General features: G+C 59.7%; 1 protein-coding gene across 3 annotated transcripts in view; it reads left to right on the top strand.

Moving 5' to 3' along the window:
- Positions 1-16,642, top strand: part of creb5b (cAMP responsive element binding protein 5b) — a 645,202-nt gene that overhangs the window by 130,766 nt on the left and 497,794 nt on the right. The window lies entirely within an intron of this gene.

Below are 16,642 nucleotides of genomic sequence, written 5' to 3'. Positions count from 1 at the left end.
ACTCAGCATGTCAGTCTTCAGCGATCACTCACTAATGGGTATGATTGTCCACCTAAGAAACTCCATGTTACTGGTTACGAGTTCTGTTGGTCATTGCATGACTGATGAGCCTGATCCTAGAGCCACATCTTTGATTGCACATTTGGTAGGTGTTTCTGTGAGGTGGGATTGCTCCTTGGACTCTAGATCACTGGTATTGCTGTCAGGTGTCCTCAAACAATTGTGCCCCTTTAATCAGGTGGTTCCTCCAACTAGGTCACTTCTGAGCAAGGCACTTTTATGTTGCATTTCTTGAGATAAGCCTTCGAGGTGTCTTTGAAGAGTTTCCTTTGTCCGCCTCTTGTTCGGGAATCTTCCTTGAGCTGGGCGAAGAAGGTTTGCTTTGGCAGTCAGGACTCTAACATCCTGAGCACATGGCTGGCCCAGCAGAGTTGGTTTTGGATGATAATGGCCTCGATGCTGGTGCTCTTGGCTCCTTCAAGGAAATTGATGTTAGTACGCTGTCCTGTCAGCTGATATAGAGAATCCGTCTCAGAAAGAGTGACTGCCTTGCACACAAGGGGCGTCATTCTCCGACCCCCCGCCGGGTCGGAGAATGGCCGTTGGCCGCCGTGAATCCCGCCCCCGCCCCCGCCGAAGTCTCCGCTCCCGGAGATTGGGCGGGGGCGGGAATCCAGCCGCGCCGGTTGGCGGGACCCCCCGCTGGATTCTCCGGCCCGGATGGGCCGAAGTCCCGCCCAGGAATTGCCTGTCCCGCCGACGTAAATCAAACCTGGTATTTACCGGCGGGACCAGGCAGCGTGGGCGGGCTCCGGGGTCCTGGGGGGGGGCGCGGGGCGATCTGACCCCGGGGGGTGCCCCCACGGTGGCCTGGCCCGCGATCGGGGCCCACCGGTCCGCGGGCGGGCCTGTGCCGTGGGGGCACTCTTTCCCTTCCGCCTCCGCTACGGCCTCCACCATGGCGGAGGCGGAAGAGACTCTCCCCACTGCGCATGCGCGGGAAACTTTCAGCGGCTGCTGACGCTCCCGCGCATGCGCGGGGAAACTGACAGCGGCCGCTGACGCTCCCGCGCATGCGCCGCATTTCCGCGCCAGCTGGCGGGGCAACAAACGCCATTTCCGCCAGCTGGCGGGGCGGAAATCCCTCCGGCGTCGGCCTAGCCCCTCAATGTTGGGGCTAGGCCGCCAAAGATGCGGAGACTTCTGCACCTTTTTGCCGGCGCGATGCCCGTCTGATTTGCGCCGGCTTTGGCGCCAGTCGGCGGGCATCCCGCCGTTGGGGGAGAATTTCGCCCAAGGATCTTGGTGTCAGCACGGATGTCGCATTCATCAAAGACTTTTGTCCATAGGCATCCGAAGAAGACGCATGCGGATTGGATATGATATTGGATCTCTGCATCGATGTGAGCCTTAGATGAGAGGTGCCTCCCCAGATAGTAGAAATGTTTCATATTTGGTAGGGTTTCTCCATTGATCTTGATAGAGCGAGAGACCAGGGGCGGGATTCTCCGCGAACCGGCGGGGCGGGCCACTCCAGTGCCGAAGAGTGGCGTGAACCACTCCGGCGTCGGGCTGCCCCGAAGTTGCGGAATCCTCCACACCTTCAGGGGCTAGGCTGGCGCCAGAGTGTTTGGCGCCGCGCCAACTGGCGCGCAAGGGCCTGGCGCCATGCCAACCAGTGCCGAAGGGTCTCCGTCGGCTGCCGTGAGTTGGCACACGCGCGGGAGCGCCAGCTTGTGCTGGCATCATCCCAGCGCATGCGCAGAGGGGTTTTTCGCCGCACCGGCCATGGCGGACCGCTACACCAGCTGGCGCGGAGGGAAAGAGTGCCCCCATGGCACAGGCCCGCCCGCGGATTGGTGGGCCCCGATCGCGGGCCAGGCCATCGTGGGTGCACCCCCCGGGGCCATATCCCCCTGCGCCCCCCCGCGGACTCTGCAGGCGCCCGTGGAGCCAGGTCACGCCGGTAAGGACCTGTTGTGATTTACGCCGGTGGGACCCGCCGAAAACGGGCGGCCACACGGCCCATCGCGGGCCGGAGAATTGCTGGGGGGGCCGCTGCTAGCGGCTGCCGACCGGCGCACCGCGATTACCGCCCCGCCAAAACCCCAGCGCTGGAGTATTCGGCAGCTGGTGGGGGCAGGATTATCGCCGCCACCCGGCGATTCTCCGACCCAGCGGGGGGTCGGAGAATCCTGTCCCAGAATTTTCCTGAGGCGGATTGGTAAAGGACTTGAGACTTCTTGAGGTTAAGACTGAGACCGATTTTTCAGTATGCTTCCGCAAAGGTGTCATAGAACATAGAACATACAGTGGAGAAGGAGGCCATTCGGCTCATCGAGTTTACACCGACCTACTTAAGCCCTCACTTCCACCCTACCCCCCTAACTCAATAACCCCTCCTAACCTTTTTGGTCATGAAGGGCAATTTATCATGGCCAATCCACCTAACCTGCACATCTTTGGACTGTGGGAGGAAACCGGAGCACCCGGAGGAAACCTACGGGGAGAACGTGCAGATTCCTCATAGACAGTGACCCAGTGGGGAATCGACCCTGGTGCTGTGAAGCCACAGTGCTATCCACTTGTGCTACCGTGCTGCCCACTCCAACTTGCAGGAGAAGAGATCACCCATCACAGCTCCATCAGTTTTCCTGAAAATCTGAGGCAGAGATGAAATTCCTGCCAACCTCAAGGATTCTGTCATCGGCACCATCTTGAAGAAAGGAGCGAACATAAAAATATCAAATATCTGTCAGATGTCAAGCAAGCATCCGCATAATGAAGTTCTGCAACTGATGTCAGTATCAGTTTCTTCTTGGATTCCAACCGGTTGAAATCGTCCATCCTGTAAATGGTGTCCACGCCACTAGGAAGCTTACTCTTGGCAGGATGGTGGCAGTGCAGATGGAGAAAATGTTGGAGCTGATGACACATCTCTGTTTGAATCCAGTCTTGACCTTGAAGGTTTATGTTTTAGTTCCGTCAGTGAGGACTGCCGCTGACATCTTGTTGTCGAGGAGTTGGAGGATGTTGATGAATTTCTCTGGAAAGTGGCCTTGGACAAGGTCTTCCATAGCACTTCCTGTTTGACTGAGGCAAAAGCCTTGGCCAGACCGTTAAATTTCGTGTCGAGTGGTTGATGTTACTCCTGGCATTTGTCTTGAAGTTGCTGAGCAGTGAAAATTATGTCCACTGTTCTTCGGTTTGTTTGGAAGCCACACTGGCCTTTCAGAAGGATTCCTAAGAGATTGGGAAAAAGCGGCTAGCAAGGATTTGGGTGATGATCGTCCCGGTGATGGAGAGTGGATGAAGTCATAACTGCCATTAAACACTTGGAGAATGGAAAAGCTGCAGGAGTGGATGGGATTCCAGTGAAGATTTTCAAACTTGGAGGAGAAGAGATCACCCATCACAGCTCCATCAGCTGTTCCTGAAAATCTCAGGCAGAGAAGAAATTCCTGCCAACCTCAAGGATTCTGTCATCGGCACCATCTTGAAGAAAGGAGCGAACATAAAAATATCAAATCTCTGTCAGATGAAGGCAGAAGTCTTACCTCAGTAGCCTTGAAAAACTTTGATGTTCTCCCAGGATGTCAAATTAAAAGATCTGACAGGTGAAGGTAAATGTCTTTGAAGTTTTTTTCCACACTCAAATTTCATTTTCCTTTAATTTTTTCAAGCCTCTGGGCTTGCTGAGAATCTTAAAAGCTTTGAGCTATGTTGTTCACATTCAATTTCACGGTCCATTTCCTTTTACAAGCCTCTTGATTGACAGGTCCAGGCTATTTCAACCATAGAATCCTAGAATTTCTCCAGTGTCGAAGGAGGCCATTCAGCCCTTGAGTCTGCACCAACCCTCTGAAAGAACACCCTACCTAGGCCCACTCTCACCCGATCCCCATAATTCCACCTAATCTGGACATCTTTGGACACTAAGGTGCAACTTATCATGGCCAATCCAGCTAACCTGGACAACTTTGGACTGTGGGAGGAAAACGGAGCATCCGGAGGAAACCTATGCAGAGGCGGAAGAATGTGCAAACTCCACACAGACAGTCACCCAAGGCTGAATTGAACCCAGGTCCCTGGTGCTGCGAGACAGCAGTACTAACCACCATGCCATTACATGTCTCAGAATTAGATCATCTCTGCCGCCACGCTTGCAACGTAAGGGCATGAACCTGATTACCACATATTTTAATATATTTAAATATTCAAAATTGGGTTAAAGCCGAATCTTTCAGGAACATCAGGGGCGTCATTCTCCGACCCCCCGCCGGGTCGGAGAATGGCCGTTGGCCGCCGTGAATCCCGCCCCCGCCCCCGCCGAAGTCTCCGCTCCCGGAGATTGGGCGGGGGCGGGAATCCGGCCGCGCCGGTTGGCGGGACCCCCTGCTGGATTCTCCGGCCCGGATGGGCCGAAGTCCCGCCCAGGAATTGCCTGTCCCGCCGACGTAAATCAAACCTGGTATTTACCGGCGGGACCAGGCGGCGTGGGCGGGCTCCGGGGTCCTGGGGGGGGGCGCGGGGCGATCTGACCCCAGGGGGTGCCCCCACGGTGGCCTGGCCCGCCTCCGCTACGGCCTCCACCATGGCGGAGGCGGAAGAGACTCTCCCCACTGCGCATGCACGGGAAACTGACAGCGGCCGCTGACGCTCCCGCGCATGCGCTGGGAAACTGACAGCGGCCGCTGACGCTCCCGCGCATGCGCCGCATTTCCGCGCCAGCTGGCGGGGAAACAAACGCCATTTCCGCCAGCTGGCGGGGCGGAAATCCCTCCGGCGTCGGCCTAGCCCCTCAATGTTGGGGCTAGGCCGCCAAAGATGCGGAGCCTTCCGCACTTTTGTGCCGGCGCGATGCCCGTCTGATTGGCGCCGGCTTTGGCGCCAGTCGTCGGACATCCCGCCGTTGGGGGAGAATTTCGCCCCAGATGTTCCCACCTGCCAGCTTGACATAATGCTGGCAGGAATCACTACTGGTCTCCAAAAATGGAGAACAGAGGCAACGACCACACCGAGGGTCTGAGGTCAGTGTAGCCCCTGGGCCAAGGACCAGGCCTGAAGGGGTGAGCTAGAAGAGGGTGAGGCCAGGGACACAACCTAAAGTGAGACCCACTGGGAGGGACCCGATGCCAGCGTTCTTGGTTTGGGAATTGATGATAGAGATCCTTGGGTGGGGGGAGGGGGTGGGGAGGGGGGGTGGGTGGTGGAGGGTTGATGCTGTTCATTGATAGGGCAGTCCTGGGCCGGGATTCTCCGCTATCCGGTGGGGTGGGCCGTACCGGCGCGGAGGAGTGGCGTGAACCACTCTGGCATCGGGCCACCCGGAAGTTGCGGAATCCTCCGCACCTTCAGGGGCTAGGCCGGCGCCGGCTAAGTTGGTGCCGCACCAACCGGCGCCGAAGGGCCTCCGCTGGCCAGCGCAAGTTGGCGCATGCGCAAGAGCGCAGCGTGTTCTGGCGTGATCCCAGCGCATGCTCAGGGGTGTTCTTTTCCGCGCCGGCCTTGGCGGACCATTACAGTGGCCGGTGCAAAGGGAAAGAGTGTCCCAACGGCACAGGCCCGCCCGCAGATCGGTGGGACCCGATCGCGGGCCAGGCCACCGTGCCCCCCCCCGGGGCCAGATACCCCCGTGCCCCACCGAGGACTCCACAGGCAGCCCGCAGAGCCAGGTCCCGTCGGTAAGGAACTTGTTTGATTTACGCCGGCGGGACTGGCCGAAAACGGGCGGCCACTCGGCTTTATTCACCTCAACTGTTGCTATTGTGCCTTGGAATCGCTCATTACTATGCAGATGGCTGCTGGTTTCAGTGCTGTCTGGTTTATTACAGGTTTCAATACACATGATTTCTGTACTTGCTAGTCTTTGCCTGTGTTGGCTGAATTTCCCTTCAGCCTTTGCGGTTCTCCATTTTAAGTCGGGAAGTGGCCAACCCAGGTGGCTACAAGTGTGAGAAAGAAGTGTAGCAATGATGTAGAAGGATGAGGCCCAAAAAGAGGAATATTAAAATGTTGGACTCTTGAATGGGAAATCTAAGTTGAATCTGAATCACAATCAACATTTGGGCTTTAGCTACCCTTCACAAGTCTCTGCCAGGTTAACCTGAAAGTTCCCGTATCTTTTTCCCAATGAATCTCCCAACAGGCTGAGCATTACATAGAATTAAGACGTCTGTATAGCTAGTCTATCTTGTAGTCTGAGTATGGATTGACGGAATGGATGAATGGGCGTAGGGAAGGAAATTACAGACAGAAAAAAACAAAATCATGCTCTTTGGTGAAATGTTAACAGATAATTTAGCCTCAGTATCTGAGGGGACTTTATTAATTGCTCATTATGGTTTCCCACTAGGCAGTGAACCAATTTAAAAGGTTGGCCATCTGTCAGGTATCATGGGCGTCATTCTCCGACCCCCCGCCGGGTCGGAGAATAGCCGTTGGCCGCCGTGAATCCCGCCCCCGCCCCCGCCGTAGTCTCCGAAAGGAGAAAAGTCGGCGGGGCGTTAATGGCGCCGCTGCCATGGAGAATGGCACGGGTCTGCGCAAGGCAGCCGATTTTCGGCCTGCCGATATTCTCCCTTCCGGATGGGCCGAAGTCCCGTCGACGTGATGACCGTTCACGTCGACGTGAATCATACCTCCTTTTCATCGGCGTGACCCGGTGCTCCAGGCTCACGCCGACCAGCGAGGAGGTGAGTGACGGCCTGGGGGGTTGGCTCTGGGCAGGAAATGGCGTGGCCGCAGACTGATTGCGTGAGGAGAGGTGTGTCTCGGCTTGTGTGTGTGTGTGTGCGGCGGGGGGGGGGGGGTGGTTAGAGTAGGCTGGGCTCCGGGGGAGTGCCGGGAGGGGGTCCGTGCTGGGGTGGAGGTTGGGGGTTGGAGGGGGTCCGTGCCGGGGTGGAGGTTGGGGGTTGGAGGGGGTCCGTGCTGGGGCGGAGGTTGGGGAGGGGGTCCGTGCCGGGGTGGAGGTTGGGGGGGGGTCCATGCTGGGGTGGAGGTTGGGGAGGGGGTCCGTGCTGGGGTGGAGGTTGGGGAGGGGGTCCGTGCCGGGGTGGAGGTTGGGGAGGGGGTCCGTGCCGGGGTGGAGGTTGGGGAGGGGGTCCGTGCTGGGGTGTAGGTTGGGGAGGGGGTCCGTGCCGGGGTGGAGGTTGGAGAGGGGGTCCGTGCTGGGGTGGAGTTTGGGGGTTGGAGGGGGTCCGTGCCGGGGTGGAGGTTGGGGAGGGGGTCCGTGCCGGGGTGGAGGTTGGGGGGGGGGGGTCCGTGCCGGGGTGGAGGTTGGGGAGGGGGTCCGTGCTGGGGTGGAGGTTGGGGGTTGGAGGGGGTCCATGACGGGGTGGAGGTTGGGGAGAGGGTCCGTGCCGGGGTGGAGGTGGGGGGGGGGGGGGTCCGTGCCGGGGTGGAGGTTGGGGAGGGGGTCCGTGCTGGGGTGGAGGTTGGGGGTTGGAGGGGGTCCGTGCCGGGGTGGAGGTTGGGCAGGGGGTCCGTGCCAGGGTGGAGGTTGGGGAGGGGGTCCGTGCTGGGGTGGAGGTTGGGGAGGGAGTCTGTGCCGGGGTGGAGGGTGTGGGTTGGGGGGGGTCCGTGCCGGGGTGGAGGTTGGGGAGGGGGTCCGTGCTGGGGTGGAGGTTGGGGAGGGGGTCCGTGCTGGGGTGGAGGTTGGGGAGGGGGTCCGTGCCGGGGTGGAGGTTGGGGGTTGGAGGGGGTCCGTGCCGGGGTGGAGGTTGGGGAGGGGGTCCGTGCCGGGGTGGAGGTTGGGGGGGGGGGTCCGTGCTGGGGTGGAGGTTGGGGAGGGGGTCCGTGCTGGGGTGGAGGTTGGGGGTTGGAGGGGGTCCGTGCTGGGGTGGAGGTTGGGGGTTGGAGGGGGTCCGTGCTGGGGTGGAGGTTGGGGAGGGGCTCCGTGCCGGGGTGGAGGTTGGGGAGGGGGTCCGTGCCGGGGTGGAGGCTGGGGAGGGGGTCCGTGCTGGGGTGGAGGTTGGGGAGCGGGTCCGTGCTGGGGTGGAGGTTGGGGAGGGGGTCCGTGCTGGGGTGGAGGTTGGGGGATAGAGGGGGTCCGTGCCGGGGTGGAGGTTGGGGAGGGGGTCCGTGCCGGGGTGGAGGTTGGGGAGGGGGTCCATGCCGGGGTGGAGGTTGGGGAGGGGGTCCGTGCTGGGGTGGAGGTTGGGGAGGGGGTCCGTGCCGGGGTGGAGGTTGGGGAGGGGGTCCGTGCTGGGGTGGAGGTTGGGGTTTGGAGGAGGTCCGTGCCGGGGTGGAGGTTGGGGAGGGGGTCCGTGCCGGGGTGGAGGTTGGGGAGGGGGTCCGTGCCGGGGTGGAGGTTGGGGAGGGGGTCCGTGCCGGGGTGGAGGTTGGGGAGGGGGTCCGTGCTGGGGTGGAGGTTGGGGAGGGGGTCCGTGCCGGGGTGGAGGTTGGGGGTTGGGGGGGGTCCGTGCCGGGGTGGAGGTTGGGGATGGGGTCCGTGCTGGGGTGGAGGTTGGGGAGGGGGTCCGTGCCGGGGTGGAGGTTGGGGGTTGGGGGGGGTCCGTGCCGGCGTGGAGGTTGGGGAGGGGGTCCGTGCTGGGGTGGACGTTGGGGAGGGGGTCCGTGCCGAGGAGGGTGATGGGAGGGCAAATGAGTTGGTCCACCTGGCCAGGTGCCAGCCTCCAACAGTTGGACCCATGCGGTCCATGCCACCTGGCTGGGGGGAGGAGGGGATATGGGCAATGATGACATGTCGTCGTTCCCCTCCCCCCCCACCAGGCCGTCATGTTTTCAGACCATCCAGCGATGTTGGCCGCCGTGGTGGCAGCCGCTCATGTCTATGTTGCCCTGGATGAGGAGGAGGAGGAGGAGGAGGAGCGTGCCAGAGAGGCGGCGCAGGCTGCCGCAGAGGGGCAGGCGGCAGCCGCCCAGGCTGGAGGGACACCTGACCGACAGGACGAGGAGGGGGAGGAGGACGTCGCGGCCCCACGGCAACGGAGGCACCCGAGGGCGCCCCGTGTGTACCGGCCCCGGCAGTCATACCAGGACCTCACGGACCGGGAATGCAGGAGGAGACGCCGGATGAGCCGGGAAACCGTGGCACACATCTGCCACCTGCTGGCACACCTGTCACTGCGTGGCACTGGCGGGGGACACCCTCTCCCCATGTCCGTCAAGGTTACGGTGGCCCTGAACTTTTATGCAACGGGGTCATTCCATGCACCGAGTGAGGACCTGTCCGGCATATCGCAGACATCGGTGCACCGGTGCATCCGGGCAGTGACAGATGCCCTTTATGCCATGGCGCACCGCTACATCCGCTTCCCCGTGGACCGGGCCAGCCAAGATGCCCGGGCCGTGGGCTTCTCTGCCGTTGCCGGGTTCCCCATGGTCCAGGGCGCGATCGATGGGATGCACGTCGCCGTGCGGCCACCTGCGGATACCAGGGCCGTGTTCACTAATAGGAAGGGGACCTATTCGATGAACGTACAGGTGGTCTGCGACCACCGCATGATGATCCTGCACGTCTGCGCCCATCACCCAGGCAGTGTACACGACTCATTCGTGTTGTCGCGGTCATCCATCCCCGGCATGTACGAGGGACGCCATCCCCGGCTGAGGGGCTGGTTGCTGGGCGACAGGGGCTACCCATTGCGATCGTGGCTGATGACGCCTATACGGAGGCCACGCAATGAGGCGGAGAACCGCTACAATGATGCCCATGTAGCGACAAGGGGAGTGATCGAGAGGTGCTTTGGCGTGCTGAAGATGCGATTCAGGTGCCTGGACCTCTCCTGGGGCGCCCTCCAGTATCGGTCAGATAGGGTCGGCCGCATCATTGTGGTGTGCTGCGTCCTGCACAACATAGCCCAGCAGCGGGGCGATGTGCCGCAGGCAGAGGAGGGCGGGGTGGAGGAGCAGCAGGAAGAGGCCCAGTCCTCCCCAGATGAGGGGGATGGGGGCAATGGTCAGGGCAGACGGGGTAGACACAGGCGGGTGGCTGTCCACCGTTACCGGCTGGACCAGCGGGCACGGGACATACTGATAGCCGCCCGCTTCACTGACTAGATGGGCGTGGGAATCGGGTAGTATGGCCACAGACCACACACCATGGCAACAGCCGACCACCCACACCCCCCACCCATCCACCCACCCAGCACCCTCACCCCCCTCCCCAACCCCACACACCCCACCCGCATGCACACACCCCCCCCCCCCCAATTGCCGATCCACCGGCGGCACAACGGGCCGGGCTCACCCAGTTGCGGGTGGACGCGTGTCTATCGCAGGCCATGGAGGATGATGACAACCCGCCCTGCGATGAGCTCCTGGCTCTACATCGTTGGACGATGTCTGACCCATGGCCACAGTACCACCATCCACCCGGACCATCCCTGCCTGCGGCTGTGACACTGCAGCGCACGGTCCCGTCCTCTGCCCGGGGGATGTTGATGGCAGCCCAGGGGGAAGGGGGCAGACTCACCTGGGGCTGAGGTAAGACCAGCCCTCACACACACACTTGCGCTCAACGTACATGACACGCCCGCACACTTTGGACAGAGCACAAAGGCAGCTTCGGTAGGTGTAACATTGACTTTAATAACCAAAGGAGTTCATGCACGTGCCCTAGCCCCTAAAACTCATCTGTGCCCTGCACCCGTGCCAACTTACTCAGTGTCTAATTGTTTGGCCTTACGGGCCCTTTGACTACGTCTACGTGGTTCCCCAGACGGTACAGCAGAACTGGAGGTGGACTCCTGTGATTCCTGCCCTCTGACACTGGATCCCTTTGGCGGCCGTTTCCTGGGGCGTCCTGGCCTAGATGGGCCAGGATGCGTCCCGGGCGACTGGGATGGCGAGCTGCCAGCCTGTCCTGCCCGTTGCCCACCCGATGCACCTGGGACGGAAGGGGGGGAGTCCTAAGTGTCGCGGTGTACCGGGACCTCCCCTACAGAGGGAGCCGGGACGGACCACACCACCTCCTCCTCCCTCGGGGTGCCCGATGGCCCCCAGGCCTCTACATGGGTAGGGGATGCGAACGGACTGGCCATCCGACGCCCCCCCGACATCTGGCGCTGCCAGTCCTGGAGGCCCGTGCTGGTATCGACAGGGGTCTGCAGGTTTGCAGCCATGGAGCCCAGGGTGTTGTCAAACCCTGTCTGTGACAGTGCGACGCCGGCTCGCACATGGCCACTGGCGCCGATGCCCTCAGCGATGGCCTGCTGAGACTGGGCCATGGCCTGCAGAGACTGGGCCATGGCCTGCAGAGACTGGGCCATGGCCTGCAGCGACTGGGCTATGGCCTGCTGAGACTGGGCCATGGCCTGCTGAGACTGGGCTATGGCGTTGAGCGCCTCTGCCATCTGGCGCTGGCACTGGCTCATGGCCTCCTGTGAGAGGGCAGCCATTTCCTGGGCCACAGACGCCGCCTGCACGGAAGGCCCCAGGCCTCGCAAACCGTTCCCCATGTCTGACACCGTCGCACCCATTGCCTCCACCGCAGACGCCACCCGTGCGGTGTCAGCCTGGGTGGCACGCATGACCGGGACCACTCCCAGCTCCTGGACGCGGGTGGACTCCTCCACCTGCGACCGCAGCCGCCGCAAGCCACCCGTCACCCTATTCGCTCGTCTCCGTGTCGGTGGTTGCATCGGATCTATGTGGGTGTGGTAACTGCAGGAACCCGGGATCCATCTGGGCGGCAGATGTTCGCTTGGCCTGGGCTGCCCTCCGACAGCCCGGTCCCTCTGCTGCTCCTACCTCCACCTGCTGTACCGGGACGGCTGTGTTGTGCGCACCAGTGAGTGTACCAGACGCCTCATCACTAAAGTGCCCAACCTTGGTGAGTGTTTCTGCGATGGTGGAGGGTGTTGGTGACAGCAGTGGCGTTGTGTCGTGCTCTTCGTCCCACTCTGACTCCATGGCACTTTGGGGTGGGGGTTCGTCTCCACCCATCCACTCTGAGTCACTGTCCGGTATTTCGTCTTCCCGGGTAGGGGTGTCCTGGGTAGTGCTGTCCCGGGTAGTGCTGTCCCGGGTAGGGGTGTCCTGGGTAGTGCTGTCCCGGGTAGTGCTGTCCCGGGTAGGGGTGTCCTGGGTAGTGGTGTCCCGGGTAGGGGTGTCCTGGATAGTGGTGTCCTGGGTAGTGGTGTCCTGGCTCGGATGTGACGGGGCCTGTGGCTGCCCCCCTCATCGCTGGGTGGTCGCTCCCGCACGTGACTGGGGTGTCGTCTCCCTGTTGCTCCAGGTCTCTCCGTCTCCCGTGGTGTGCGAGGGGCATCCTGCAGGCGTCGCATGCTGGAGGGTCCGGGTCTCTCCGTCTCCCGTGGTCTCCGAGGGGCATCCTGCGGGCGTCGCATGCTGGAGGGTCCGGGTCTCTCCGTCTCCCGTGGTCTCCGAGGGGCATCCTGCGGGCGTCGCATGCTGGAGGGTCCGGGTCTCTCCGTCTCCCGTGGTCTCCAAGGGGCATCCTGCGGGCGTCGCATGCTGGAGGGTCCGGGACTCTCCGTCTCCCGTGGTCTCCGAGGGGCATCCTGCGGGCGTCGCATGCTGGAAGGTGCGGATCTCTCCGTCTCCTGTGGTCTCCGAGGGGCATCCTGCGGGCGGTCTGCATCTGCGGGGATGGGTGCCTGGACGTATGGTCCTGCGTTACACAATGAAGCATGCATGGTTAGACATCAGGCAGTGATCAGGTGATATGTGGGAGGGGGCTATAGGTGAGGGGGGATATGGGGACGGGCTGTTGGTGGCTCACTTGCGCATGGGCCCCCGACCTCTGCATCAGCAACCTCCCGGTCCTCAGGTCCGCCAGCCAGTTCCAGGGCCCTTTCCTCGTGTACGGTCAGTGGCCTCTCATCAGCGGGCCCTCCTCCAGTCCTCACATGCTCCCTATTGTTGTGTGCGCGCTTCTCCTGTGTGGGGGGGGGGGGGGGTGGGTGGCAGGGGTAAAAGGCAACAGTGTTAGGCAGGTATATGAATGCACGCCATCGGTTGCGCGTGCATTGCAGAGGTTAAGGTTAGGGCTGGATTCACTTGGGGATATGAGGGAGGGGGATATGGGGGATATGGGGGAGGGGGGATATGGGGGAGGGGGGATATGGGGGAGGGGGGATATGGGGGATATGGGGGAGGGGGGATATGGGGGAGGGGGGGGAGGGGGGATATGGGGGATATGGGGGAGGGGGGATATGGGGGAGGGGGGATATGGGGGATATGGGGAGGGGGGATATGGGGGATATGGGGAGGGGGGATATGGGGGAGGGGGGATATTGGGGACATGGGGGAGTGGGGTATATGGGGGATATGGGGGAGGGGGGATATGGGGGAGGGGGGATATGGGGGGGGGGATATGGGGGAGGGGGGATATGGGGGAGGGGGATATGGGGGAGGGGGGATATGGGGGATATGGGGGAGGGGGGATATGGGGAGGGGGGATATGGGGGATATGGGGAGGGGGGGATATGGGGAGGGGGGATATGGGGGAGGGGGGATATGGAGAGGGGGGATATGGGGGATATGGGGAAGGGGGGATATGTGGGAGGGGGGATATGGGGAGGCTCACCCTGCCTGCTCTGACGAGGTCGTTCACCTTCTTCTGGCACCCGGTGCCTGTCCGTGGTGTCAGGGCCACAGCGGTGACGGCCTCTGCCACTTCCCTCCACAGACGCCGGCTGTGGCGTGGGGCAACTCTGCGGCCGTGCCCAGGATACAGGGCGTCCCTCCTCTGCTCCACCGCGTCCAGGAGCGCTTCCACATCGCGTGACTCGAACCTCGGGGCTGAGCGACGGCCAGCCATCCAGTCGGGTGTTGCGGTCGGGTGTTCCGGTCGGTTGGGGGGGGGGCTGCGCGGCCTTATGAGCCGTCACGCCGTGCAGCGTGTATGACGCTGCACGGCGTGAACCACTGCGCAAGCGCGGATCCCGTTACGTCGCTGCTAGCCCATTTCGGGCCGGAGACTATCGTCCCATTTTTATGACGTGACGCAAGTGGGATTTGCGCCGTTTTTTGCGCCGATCGGCGGACTTTCCGCCGATAACGGAGAATTTCGCCCCATGTTTTTAAAATGATATGGGCTTATTTATTGTGCAAAATACAAGGCACCAATCGCTCATGACGGATTGGGTAAAAATATTATGTGTTCATATAATAAAACTAGGCATATGAGAACAGATATACATAGGTGTAAATCTTGAACCCATCCGAGATGTGTGTGTTCTCTGCTCAAAGCAAAAGTGAAACTAAGATGATCACATGACACATTTCCCTTCGAGTGATATCATACTGATCACTCCTAAAGATATATTACAACATTCCCTCCTTTCAAAGATACTTTCCCTCTTCCAAAGAAGCAAAACTATTTACAACACATGTTCCTGTTTAGTTACCATTAGGTAAGAGCATAGACCTGATGAATTTCTGAGTCTGTAAAGTGTAGAGGAAATCTACTAATATGCCCAGATCCTGTGATGGTAACTTTGCCTGGAGATTTCTGTAATTGGTCACAGTGATCTGTGAGAGTCATTCTTGAATGTTGTTCCTGGTTGCATTTGGATCTCCACTTGATGCAATCAGACTGTATCGTGGTTGTGGAGCTGGAATGGAATGGATTTGTCCTCAGTTACACCTTACTGCCACACTTTTGTGTAGAATGACTTCATAGGACCATGGTCCTGAACAAATCCTTGTCACCTTGGCTGGTTGTGATGTACCTTCTGTGGGTTCCTGAATGCAACTCGTTGTCCCAACTGTAAAGTTGGCAATTCTGCTCTTGCGTTTTTATCATATATGTTGCTCATCGTTTCTTGCAGTTTTAAAAGTTGTTTTCTAGGGCGGAGTTCTCCGGAAACGGCGCGATGTCCACCGACTGGCGCCCAAAACGGCGCCAATCAGATGGGCATCGCGCCGCCCCAAAGGTGCGGAATGCTCCGCATCTTTGGGGGCCGAGCTCCAGCATTGAGTGGCTAGGCCGACGCCAGAGGAATTTCCGCCCCGCCAGCTGGCGGAAAAGGCCTTTGTTGCCCCGCCAGCTGGCGCGGAAATGACATCTCCGGGCGGCGCATGCGCGGGAGCGTCAGCAGCCGCTGACAGTTTCCCACGCATGCGCAGTGGAGGGAGTCTCTTCCACCTCCGCCATGGTGGAGACCGTGGTGGAGGCGGAAGGGAAAGAGTGCCCCAACGGCACAGGCCCGCCCGTGGATCGGTGGGCCCCGATCGCGGGCCAGGCCACCGTGGGGGCACCCCCCGGGGTCAGATCGCCCCACGCCCCCCCCAGGACCCCGGAGCCCGTCCACGCCGCCTTGTCTCGCCGGTAAGGTAGGTGATTTAATTTACGCCGGCGGGACAGGCAATTTATCGGCGGGACTTCGGCCCATTCGGGCCGGAGAATCGAGCGGGGAGGCCCGCCAACCGGCGTGGCGCGATTCCCGCCCCCGCCGAATATTCGGTGCCGGAGACTTCGGCAACCGGCGGGGGCAGGATTCACGCCAGCCCCCGCCGATTCTCCGACCCGGTGGGGGGTCGGAGAATGTCGCCCCTAGTTTCTGAGAGAATAGAATTGGTAAGAGTATGTAAATTGATAAGCACAGGCCTGTCAGACATGAGCACTGCTGATGACGAAATAGTTGCACTTAAAGGTGTCACACCCAGATGCAGCATTGCAATGTTGCTTAGTCTTTCTACATTTGAGAATTAGTGTAAATCATTCATTCATCTCGGTCGTTAGATATGGAGTAATGAGACAACGAAATAGTGTGATCGATATTCTCTTTCTCTTACATGTCCTGAAATAGCTTAGCAACAAATTGCAGACTGTTTTCCATAATTATCTCTCTGGACACACCAAATAAACTGAAAATAGCTCTTAGAGTGCGCGTGACTCTTGTGCTTGCTGTATGTGTTATTATCGAATAGTGGGGTCCTTGGTGTAGTACGAGGAAGTCGGTGCCATAGATGTGAGAGGTCGTGTGTGATTTTGGCCAAGTATGGGTCGGAACTTCATGTGTAATCAATGGTGCTTTGTGCTGACTTGCCATTTGCTCTTAACATGTCTCACATTTCTTGAACGTGACTTCACTGCCATTGTTAATACTTGGCCAATAAACTGTTTCTCTTGCAAGTCTTCTTGTCTGATCCATGCCTATGTCTGAGTGATGAAATTGTTGAAGAATATGAGGTTGTAAAGATTCTGGTATGATGACCTGCTTGCCTTTAAAGATGACTCTCTGGAGATGCCTAGCTTGTCCAGATGATGCCAAAATGATGCCATGTGTTCATGGACATGCAGAATTGAATCAGGCCATCCTTCGATGATGGTTTTCCACAGTTTCTTAGCATAGATTATTTTGTCCTTTCTTCTTGTAGCTGCCGGCATTTGCACTGCACAAAATGTGCCAGATCAATTTGGAAATCATCTTCAAGTTTGATGTTAATGAAGCCAACTTGTTGATCTAAGATATATCTTCTGTATTTGAAATTAAACAATCCAGACAGCTGGCTGTGGGTAAGCTGTCAATCACAGCCTAGTAAGACCATATATATAAATGAAATGTTGCAGTTCAAAGATCGCTGGTGGAGGGTGTTTGGTGGGGGTGGGGTGAACAGGATTTGCATTGTGTGGGGAGAGTGGTCCTCTCCTTAAAGACCAACATGCAATAATTAAAATAGCATTTCATTTATGCTTTAATTTATT

This window comes from Scyliorhinus torazame, chromosome 6, assembly GCF_047496885.1.
Source record: "Scyliorhinus torazame isolate Kashiwa2021f chromosome 6, sScyTor2.1, whole genome shotgun sequence".
Lineage (NCBI taxonomy): Eukaryota > Metazoa > Chordata > Chondrichthyes > Carcharhiniformes > Scyliorhinidae > Scyliorhinus > Scyliorhinus torazame.
The sequence above is the reverse complement of the archived record's forward strand: the minus strand, read 5'-3'. Positions and strand labels throughout refer to the sequence as shown.